The following is an 8,025-nucleotide window of genomic DNA, read 5'->3' as shown; positions in this document are numbered from 1 at the left end:
AAACATCATGCTATGGGGCTGTTTTTCTGCCAAGGGGACAGGACGACTGATCCGTGTTAAGGACAGAATGAATGGGGCCATGTATCGTGAAAGTTTGAGCCAAAACCTCCTTCCATCAGTGAGAACTTTGAAGATGAAACGAGGCTGGGTCTTCCAACATGACAATGATCCAAAACACACCGCCCGGGCAACAAAGGAGTGGCTCCGTAAGAAGCATTTGAAAGTCCTGGAGTGGCCTAGCCAGTCTCCAGACCTCAACCCCATAGAAAATCTGTGGCGGGAGTTGAAAGTCCGTGTTGCTCGGCGACAGCCCCAAAACATCACTGCTCTCGAGAAGATCTGCATGGAGGAATGGGCCAAAATACCAGCTACTGTGTGTGCAAACCTGGTAAAGACCTATAGTAAACGTTTGACCTCTGTTATTGCCAACAAAGGTTATGTTACAAAGTATTGAGTTGTATTTTTGTTATTGACCAAATACTTATTTTCCACCCTGATTTACGAATAAATTCTTTACAAATCCTACCATGTGGATTCATGGATTTTTTTTTCACATTCTGTCTCTCACAGTTGAAGTGTACCTCTGGTGCAAATTACTGACCTCTGTCATCATTTTAGGTGGGGGAACTTGCACAATCGGTGGCTGACTAAATACTTTTTTGCCCCACTGTATATCCCTCCCCCACCTGCAGAGGGGGCAGTGATTCTAGCTTAAAGGTACTCTGCAGGTTGTTAAATGTCATGTTTGCGTTTGTCAGGTGTTCTGTTTAAAGAAAACACTTTGGAGCCACTTGGATGTATACAAACAAATTCACAAGAGGACCAAACTGATTTGAAGGAAAATAAAAATGCTCAAATTTTAAAGATTGTGAGTTATTTTTACGGGCAGAAATCTGTGCAATCAGAAACTGAATTTGAATAAGTTCAATTCGAATTTGAATTGCTCGGATTGAATCTGAATTGTAACTTGAATAAATGCTTTTACAAACTGAATATGAATTACCCCAATTTGAAATTAAATTTATTGGTTTGAAAATGATCATCACTAAATTGAATTGAATTTTATATTTTGAAAATGAATTCATTTGCTTTGAAACTGTATTTTATCGTTTAAAAGTTAGCTCTCGAATAATTTCAGATTCACTTCTCACCATTCAGTTTCAGTCCTACAATTCAGTTTTTGGGACTTACATCCGGTTCCGGTTCAAGAGTAGTCGAGCGCAGATTAATAGAACTATGTTTTACTAGCGGACCGAAAGTGTTACTGAAGGTAATCTACAGCGTCTTGAGCTGAATTAAGACTTCAGAAGTCATTCGTCATGTCGAATGACCAGCGGATAAACTCTCAGGTTGGTAATAAATGTATTACATGTATAAGAAGAAGTGTCATGTTAACAAATGATAGCCGTACAGTAACTTTTATCCTTATTGTAGCTGTTAGCTAAAAACGCTAATTTAGCATAGTTTGCCCTAGATTCAGCTTTGACAAACAAATATGATCGACTGTTTCTAGTAGAATTCCAGAGTTGTCATCTTGTACCCTCTGAGAGTACCCCCTCTGTATGCTTGTAGAGACCCCTACAGTAGGGAAACATGCAAAACGGTATCCAAACCTTTGTATTTTAGCTTTATTTATGTCTTATACAGCATCCCAACTCTTTAGCTAACTTAACTTTAGCTAAAGTGAATAGTTAGTCTAATTCATGTCAAAGCTAAATCCAGAGCAAACTACGCTAAATTAGCATTTTCAGCTAACAGCTGCAATAAGGATAAAAGTTACTGTACGGCTATCATTTGTTAACATGACGCTTGTTCTTATGTAATACATTTATTACCAACCTGAGAGTTCATCCGCTGGTCATTCGACATGACGAATGACTTCTGAAGTCTTAATTCAGCTCAAGACGCTGTAGATTCCCGTCAGTAACACTTTCGGTCCGCTAGTAAAATGTAGTTCTATTAATCTGCGCTCGACTACTCTTGAACCGGAACCGGATTTAAGTCCCAAAAAAACTGAATTGTAGAACTTAAACTGAATGGTGAGAAGTGAATCTGAAATTATTCGAGAGCTAAATTTTAAATGATAAAATACCGTTTCAAAGCAAATGAATTCATTTTCAAAATATAAAATTCAATTCAATTTAGTGATGATCATTTTCAAACCAATAAATTTAATTTCAAATTGGGGTAATTCATATTCAGTTTGTAAAAGCATTTATTCAAGTTACAATTCAGATTCAATCCGAGCAATTCAAATTCGAATTGAACTTATTCAAATTCAGTTTCCGATGGCACAGATTTCTGCCCATATATTTTGTTCATGTGTTAGATGAAATATAATGACATGCTGTCAATGACATGCTGTCATTATATTTTAGTCAAGTTTTTGAGTTGAAGAGAATACAAGGATATTTATTGAGTTGCAGTGAAAGAAAGTGCCTGTAATGTAAATAGAATTTTCCATTTTATAGTTAAAGGAAATGTCTGTAAATAGTAAAGAAGGACATACTGTAAATCTACAGAATTTTCCATTTTACCATGTACAGAAAAGTCCATGAACTTACATGAAAAACAGAAAATGTCATTGTAGAAAATTACAAGGAATTTTTTTGTTGAATATTTTTTTATAGTGCACTGCCTTTTGATACTGGAGCATGCTGACAGGACACAAAGATTATTCTGCTGTTAACAGAAATGCCAGTGCAGGAAAACAACACTTCAGAGATGGATGTTAGGAGAGGTAGAGTTTTTGTGTTTTCTGAAACAATCTCTGGATAGTCTACCTCTTTGAATAAATGTTTGTTTTTATCAGTCTTTACATCATACACACAGACTCTAATCAGGTTTCTGCAGTAATGAACATGGAGAAAAAACACAAAACAAAAGAGCCCCCCTCAAAAGCAGTAGTATGTGACTCTGGCTTCCTCTTGTGGTGAATACATGTTTATTCAGACTTAAGTTTCAGGATTTCTGCATCAGATCTTTTTTTTTAATTAACTGACTAAGGCTAGTTATTTTTATTCCACCTCTCATTGTGAAAACAAAAAACAATAAAAAGAGAAAAAATAGAAACAGACGTGACCTGACAAAAAGCAACTTTAGGCGTCTACGTCACCAAGGTCCTCACCTGGACACTGGCCAGGCTGTATTTCCTGAGGAGGCTGAAGAAATTTGGTATGTCGGCCAAGATCCTCAGCAGGTTCTACAGCTGCACTCTGGAGAGCACCAGGACCCCGCTACCCTCTCTGCAGAGCATCTACCATCGCAGAGTCTAGAGGCTGCCTCCATCTTCAAAGCCCACACACACCCCCAACACAGACTGTTCACACTTCTCCCCTCACGACGAAGGTTTAGAAGGTGAAATCCAGAACATCTCGACTCATCAACTCCTTCTTCCCCACTGCTATCAGACTCTTGAACAGCTGACCTATTTTAACAGTAATAATAATTTTTTGCACATCAGGTCATCTTACTTATCAAACCAGCATATTAAGCTCACAGCTCTTTTGCACACACATCTGTCTACTTCAATTTTGTTGTCTCCATTTATTTATTCATACTATTTGTATTTATCTGTTCTAGTTCTATTTGTATATATTAACCAGCATCTGTGTGTGGAAAAAATTTCATTGTACAGAGAAATGCTTTTCTTTGTACACATGACAATACACACTTTGAATCCTTGAATCCTTTGAACATAAAATGTAAACATCAGATAAAACATTCATATATTAAAGAGATTAAATAAATCATTTTGTTTAAGTGATTATTAAAGAAACAATTTTTTTTTTCACATTTGGACATCAGATACATCAGACACCCTCAAGCAGGTGACCCAGTTGGGTATCCAGGTAATCTGCTGTCCTCTGCAGATCCACTGCCACCTGCAGGATACTTCTGCTGCTTACTGGGCCTTGAGATGCCTAAAACCAGGGGTGTCAAACTCCAGGCCTCGAGGGCTGGTGTTGTGCAGGTTTTAGATCTCACCCAGGGTCAACACACCTGAATCAAATGATTAGTTCATTAACAGGCTTCTGGAGAACTTTAACACATTTTGGCTGTGTCCCAATTCAGGGTCTGCGTCCCAATTCAGGGTCTGCACGCTTGAAATACGCATTTTAAGTGCGATTACGTCACCGCCACGCGACGACGGCTGTCCCAATTCGAAGTGTACTTCAAATGCATACTCCAAATGCGCCGTCGATTTCCCCAAATATCAAGCGTGGTCCGGTGCACGCTTCGTGGTCCCATATATCCCACAATTCATAGTGCGGCGGTGGGTATGGATAATTTTGCCGCAAAACACGGCAGAAGGGAGCGGCCGAAGAGTGAAGTGTCAAAAGTAAGTACTGAATATGACGTCACTTATTTATGTGCGAATGTTTAATAATGACGAACATTAAAACATTACTGTTGGCCACATGTCGGCAAAGTTGTGTGACATTAGCGATGTTTGTACTTTCAGCGTTAACTTGGTTTTAAAGCATATATGTATATATATATATATATATATATATATATATATATATATATATATATACATATATATATATATATATATATATATATATATATATATATATATATATATATATATATGCTAAGCAAGCCTACCGCAGACATGAGCGAGACAGATAAATATGAAGGCATGCCGGCTCGGACGTCGCCCGGATCAACAAGGTCCGCGTCAGGTGTTGAGGAACCAGGGCACCCTGACGAAAAGTGGGCTACTGGAACAAGAAGGCATCGGTGGGCAAGAGACGAAAACAGGGCGTTGTTGGAATGCTACTACGCAAGTAAACCCCGGCGGAAGGGGCTACATGAATAGGATGAGGGACCTATGGATTCTTCGATACCCAACATCCACAATGACGGCGAAACAACTAGTAGCTCAGTGTTCCAACATTCGAAAGAAAGGACTGCTCTCACAGCTAGAGATTGACGAGGTACAACACAAATGCTACGGCAAGGAGGAGTCAGGACGCCAGGTCAGGGGGGCGATATCATCATCCCCACCCGAGATTGGGTACATAGCCCCAAGTGCGATAGGAGAAGGATCGTTGAGTGCGAGAGGAACTGACCTGAAAAATAGGATCATGGCCAAGCTTGAAACCTGGATCCCCCGTAGCCGGTTACCAAGATTACGTGAAGTACCCTCAGAAGGTCTGCTAGATGATGTTAATGCAGCACTACGGGCAATACCTACAACCACGATTACCGACACTAACAAGCTGATCTACAATACGGCAGCAGTGATCAGTGAGATGCTTGGCTACAAGTTGAACAGCCACAAGGGGCAGTACCCTCCATGGAGAAGGAGGCTAGAGGGCAAGATCAAAGTAGCACGGAGGGAGGTTAGCCAACTAACGGAGTTGCAGAAAGGTGCGACAAATAAGGTGCCTAAGAAATACAGCAAGCTGTCCATATCTGAGGCCTTGGAAACTGCCAAGCAAAGACTCACAGCCTTGGCCAGCCGCTTGAGGAGGTACACCAGAGAGATAGAAGGCAGGAGAATAAACCAGCTGTTCTCCACAGAACCAGCAAAGGTGTACTCTCAGTGGCAAGGGAACAATAAGAGAACAGCACCACCAAGGCTGGAGACGGAGCAATACTGGAAGAGCATATGGGAGAAGGATGCAACCCATAACGGCAATGCTCAGTGGCTAGAGGATCTGAGGGCAGACCACAGCGACCTCCCTGAACAGGGTCCAGTAACCATCACAGTGGCAGATATCCAAGAAAGGGTCTCCAGTATGAAGAGTTGGACAGCACCAGGGCCCGACATGGTTCACGCCTACTGGCTGAAGAAGCTGACTGCACTCCACGAGCGTCTGGCAGCACAAATGAACCAGCTGCTAGTTAACGAGAGACACCCGGAATGGCTAACTGAAGGCCGGACGGTCCTGATCCCCAAGGACCCCAAGAAGGGACCGGTCCCCTCCAACTACCGACCAATAACCTGCCTCAGTACTACATGGAAACTCCTGTCAGGCATCATATCGGCTAAGATGAACAGGCACATGGGTCAATACATGAGCGGGACACAGAAAGGAATTGGCAAGAATACCAGAGGCGCAAAACACCAGCTACTGGTAGACAGAACAATCAGCCGAGACTGCAAGACCAGACTGACCAACCTGTGCACTGCCTGGATTGATTACAAGAAGGCCTATGACTCAATGCCCCACAGCTGGATACTGGAATGCCTAGAATTGTACAAGATCAATGGGACCCTAAGAGCCTTCATCAGGAACTCAATGGGGATGTGGCGTACAACACTAGAGGCCAACTCCAAGCCCATAGCACAAGTCACCATCAAGTGCGGGATCTACCAAGGAGATGCTCTGTCCCCACTGCTGTTCTGCATAGGCCTGAACCCCCTCAGTGAGATCATTAACAAGGCTGGCTACGGATACCGACTAAGGAACGGAGCAGTTGTCAGCCACCTCCTGTACATGGATGACATCAAGCTGTATGCCAAGAGTGAACGAGACATCGATTCACTGATCCACACTACCAGGCTATACAGCAATGACATTGGAATGTCGTTCGGACTGGAGAAGTGTAGCCGGATGGTAACAAAGAGAGGGAAGGTAGTCAGAACTGAGGGGATTGAACTACCAGAAGGCAACATTGCAGACATAGAGGACAGTTACAAGTACTGGGGATCCCACAGGCGAATGGGAACCATGAAGAGGCCGCTAGAAAAGCTGCAACCACCAAGTACCTGCAGAGGGTCAGGCAAGTCCTGAGGAGTCAGCTGAATGGTAAGAACAAGATCCGGGCCATCAACACGTACGCCCTGCCCGTGATCAGGTACCCTGCTGGGGTAATAGGCTGGCCAAAGGAGGAGATAGAAGCCACTGACATCAAGACAAGAAAGCTCCTTACCATGCATGGAGGGTTTCACCCCAAGTCCAGCACCCTGAGGCTGTACGCTAAGCGGAAGGAAGGGGGCCGGGGACTGGTGAGTGTCAGCACCACAGTCCAGGATGAGACAAGGAACATCCAAGAATACATTGGGAAGATGGCCCCAACTGACCGAGTGCTCAGTGAATACCTCAGGCAGCAGAAACCCAAGAAAGAGGAGGGAGACGAGGAACCATCATGGAAGGACAGGCCCCTGCATGGTATGTACCACCGGCAGATAGAGGAGGTGGCTGATATCCAGAAATCCTACCAGTGGCTGGACAAAGCTGGACTGAAAGACAGCACAGAGGCACTAATCATGGCAGCATAAGAACAAGCTCTGAGCACAAGATCCATAGAGGCTGGGGTCTATCACACCAGGCAAGACCCCAGGTGCAGGCTGTGTAAAGATGCCCCAGAGACAATCCAGCACATAACAGCAGGGTGCAAGATGCTAGCAGGCAAGGCATACATGGAACGCCATAACCAAGTGGCCGGCATAGTGTACAGGAACATCTGTGCTGAGTACAACCTGGAAGTCCCGAGGTCAAAATGGGAGATGCCCCCAAGGGTGGTGGAGAATGACCGAGCTAAGATCCTGTGGGACTTCCAGATACAGACGGACAAAATGGTGGTGGCTAACCAACCGGACATAGTGGTGGTAGACAAACAGAAGAAGATGGCCGTAGTGATCGATGTAGCGGTTCCGAATGACAGCAATATCAGGAAGAAGGAACACGAGAAGCTGGAGAAATACCAAGGGCTCAGAGAAGAGCTCGAGAGGATGTGGAGGGTGAAGGTAACGGTGGTCCCCGTGGTAATCGGAGCACTAGGTGCGGTGACTCCCAAGCTAGGCGAGTGGCTCCAGCAGATCCCGGGAACAACATCGGAGATCTCTGTCCAGAAGAGCGCAGTCCTGGGAACAGCTAAGATACTGCGCAGGACCCTCAAGCTCCCAGGCCTCTGGTAGAGGACCCGAGCTTGAAGGATAAACCGCCCGCAGGGAAAGAAGCGAGAAGAATATATATATATATGTATATATATATATATACATATATATATATATATATATATATATATATATATATATATATATATATATAGAGAGAGAGAGAG

At 43.4% G+C, this 8,025-nt stretch overlaps 1 long non-coding RNA gene across 1 annotated transcript; it reads left to right on the top strand.

The window, feature by feature from the left end:
* Positions 1–1,919: 1,919 nt before the first annotated feature.
* Positions 1,920–3,733, top strand: LOC143413363 (uncharacterized). The gene is made up of 3 exons (XR_013093995.1): positions 1,920–2,039; positions 2,631–2,740; positions 3,059–3,733. It is a non-coding gene; the product is annotated as an uncharacterized LOC143413363 (long non-coding RNA).
* Positions 3,734–8,025: the final 4,292 nt, after the last annotated feature.

Source organism: Maylandia zebra, linkage group LG17, assembly GCF_041146795.1.
Source record: "Maylandia zebra isolate NMK-2024a linkage group LG17, Mzebra_GT3a, whole genome shotgun sequence".
Classification (NCBI taxonomy): Eukaryota; Metazoa; Chordata; class Actinopteri; order Cichliformes; family Cichlidae; genus Maylandia; species Maylandia zebra.
The sequence above is the reverse complement of the archived record's forward strand: the minus strand, read 5'-3'. Positions and strand labels throughout refer to the sequence as shown.